At 39.7% G+C, this 2,885-nt stretch overlaps 1 long non-coding RNA gene across 1 annotated transcript; it reads right to left on the bottom strand.

Moving 5' to 3' along the window:
* Nucleotides 1–42: 42 nt before the first annotated feature.
* On the bottom strand, nt 43–2,878 carry LOC121131541 (uncharacterized). Its single transcript, XR_005869077.2, has 3 exons — nt 1,445–2,878; nt 1,183–1,373; nt 43–1,146 (listed from the first exon to the last, which is right to left on the bottom strand). It is a non-coding gene; the product is annotated as an uncharacterized lncRNA (long non-coding RNA).
* Between the last annotated feature and the right edge of the window lie 7 nt (nt 2,879–2,885).

The following is a 2,885-nucleotide window of genomic DNA, read 5'->3' as shown; positions in this document are numbered from 1 at the left end:
ATATCGTCGCCAATTTATGAATAAAACGTGAGTCGTGAAGGATTATGTAGAAATAGGGTACATTCTTGAGATAAGAGCAATTCAGTACGAATATAAAAGGATGAAACTAAGTACATTTATAAAACATGAAAATCTAAAACTGGGATAATCATCCCACCCATCTAATCAGGGTAACAAATAAAATACATGACATCAGCCCCAATCAAGACGACCTTCGAGGGCGGAGTTCATTAAAGTATCTTCTCCAGACATAATCTTGACATTGGACATACCATAGAGTTACTCCCAATAGTTTCACTAGAGTTCCCAGAACCCAATTTGGTTTACCCAGTCCGTATCATCGGACCCAAACTTTCATATGAGGCAAAAATTTATCTTGTGAGAGACACGGCTGATTCTTGGGATCAGGCAAAAATCCATGTATGCAAGTACATAAAAGATGGGAAAGTAAAAGTTCTGCAGGTGTTTTTCCACATTCCAACGGAATTGTCCTATACCCAAATAGACGCTCTTCAATTGGCAATGATTGATTCTTTTGAAGGATGTTCTTGACAGCACCTATGGCTCTCTCAGCCATACCATTTGACTGAGGGTGATATGGAGGTGACAAAACTATGGTACCCCCCATTTAGACAATTTTGTCTTGAATCCCTCACTTGCAAATTGAGGACCATTATCTATGTGGAATTCCTGCTGAAATACAAAGTGAGAAGACCAATGAAATATTTGTCTCAATGTTGCTATGGTCGATGTGCCCTTCATCATTTTGAATACAATCCATTTTGATATCCATAGTCAATTAATACAAAGTTGTTTTTTCCTTTGAAAGATAAGTAATCTAAATGAGTGCGTTTCCTTTGGAGGCAGGGGAGGGAGGTGTGTATTCGAGCTATTCTCCTGACCTGAGCGGAACCACGAGTCTGACTCTCCAGAAAAGAAGGCTATTTCTCAATGAAGACTCATTTTTCTTATAGGTAAACAACACCTTCTTGGTCACATCTTTCCAATCTCCCGTTCTGGCAGCTTTGGGAGCTTCAATTGATTTGAGTAGTTCCCTGTCCTTAGGGACATTACCTAGGATAGTTGAAGAACGTTTGTATTTAGATGTTGCAATGTAGAGCTATCTCAAGGCCATGCTCATCAGAACTTTCTCTCTTTCGTACTCTAAAGAAGGATAACGACCTTTGAGTTCGAGTTGAGGCTATTTAATTTAGTAAGTGGGACAAATCCAAAGAAGCGACATTGGATCATACAGTAATTGATTGGTATCTGCGATTTTTTAACTCGAGTTGAATTCATCGCATCGAGGGCTTGTAAAGATGAAGTCTGTTGTAAGACAAAGTGTTATTGGTTGCAGTTCATGCCGTTCAAACCTGCAAAGGAATGGGAAAAAATTAATAGAGATGATAGTCATTGGTTAAAAAAAAGATTATATTGTACTCACAGATGATAGATTCAAGTTTATGTTCAGCCCTCAGTCCAACAGGTGAGGCATCAGTGGAAAGTGTGAGGAGACGTGAAAGATCATAATGTGTGAGAACAGGAGCGTTGGCTAAATCCTTTTTAATTTTCTGCAAATAACCCTGCACTTCCCGACCAAGAAATGTTACAACCCTTCTTTGTAAGTTCGTGTAGAGGGGCTGCCTCCATGGAGATGTTAGGGATGAAAGTTCCATAATATTACGCATCCCAAGAAAGACTTGACTTCAGTACACGAAGTAGAAGATGGAAAATTGAGAACGGAGAAAATTATTTCCAGATACACGGAGCGACCTTCTATGGAAATCCTGAATCCAAGGTAGGTGAGTACATTCACTCCAATGATACATTTCCTTGCCTTGAGCCTTGCCCCAATATCTTGAATCCGAGGAAATACTTCTTCCAAATTTCTAATGTGTTCCTCCTGACTCCTCAAGAAGTCCAATACATTTATCAATATAGACCCTGACACCTTTGAAATAACTTCTACTATGCAGTTTGCACGATTGCTGGAGTAGATGCAAATCATAAAGGAGTACATTATACCTGAAGTGACCCAACGACTTATTGATAACGAGAAAGTCCATAGACTCTTCATCGAGAGCATATTACTCGTAGCGCTTCGTGAAAGAAAAACTTTGTGAAAAACTTTGCTCCTGCAAGATCTGCAAACACCTCCTCCAGGTTCAGTAGCGGATTCAGTTGAGTATTTATCACGGAAGAAATAGTATGTGTGAAGTCAGCAAAAATCCTGACCTTTCCATCTGGCTTCATTATTGACACAAACAACTTAATGTTCCTCTAGTGACCATGTCCCGAAGCTCTTCATTGACCTTCCAACGCAGGGTAAGTCGTACAAGGCAATAATTTCTATTGTGAGCGACACGGCTGATTTTTGGAATTAGGCAACAGTCCATGATAGTGAGTTTGTAAGGGAAAAGAAAGTAAAAGATCTGGAGGTGTTTTCCCACATTCCAAATACCAAAATAGTAGCTCTTCAATTGAAAATGATTGATTTTTTTCGAAGGAGGTTTGTGACAATACTACGGCTCTCTCAGCCAAACCATTTGAGTGAGGGTGATACGGAGGAGATGAAAATAAGGTTACCTCCTAATCAAACAATTTTGTCTTGAATCCCTCACTTGCAAATGGAGGACCATTATCAGTGTGGTCTGCAAAATCCAAAGCGAGAAAACCAATGAAATATCTGTCTCAATGTTGCTGTGGTTGACGTGTCCTTCATTACTTCTGTTTCAATCTATTTTGATCCAGAGTCGATTAATCCTAAGATGTTTTTTTCCTTTGAGCCACTGTCATTTTCCTTGAAGCAAAAGCTACCGGACGATCCACTTTCTCAATAAATAGCTGTAGGACAGCCCCCAGTCGAACAGGTGAGGCATCAGTGG

This window comes from Lepeophtheirus salmonis, unplaced genomic scaffold (assembly GCF_016086655.4).
Source record: "Lepeophtheirus salmonis unplaced genomic scaffold, UVic_Lsal_1.4 unplaced_contig_8116_pilon, whole genome shotgun sequence".
NCBI classification, from domain to species: domain Eukaryota; kingdom Metazoa; phylum Arthropoda; class Copepoda; order Siphonostomatoida; family Caligidae; genus Lepeophtheirus; species Lepeophtheirus salmonis.
The sequence above is the reverse complement of the archived record's forward strand: the minus strand, read 5'-3'. Positions and strand labels throughout refer to the sequence as shown.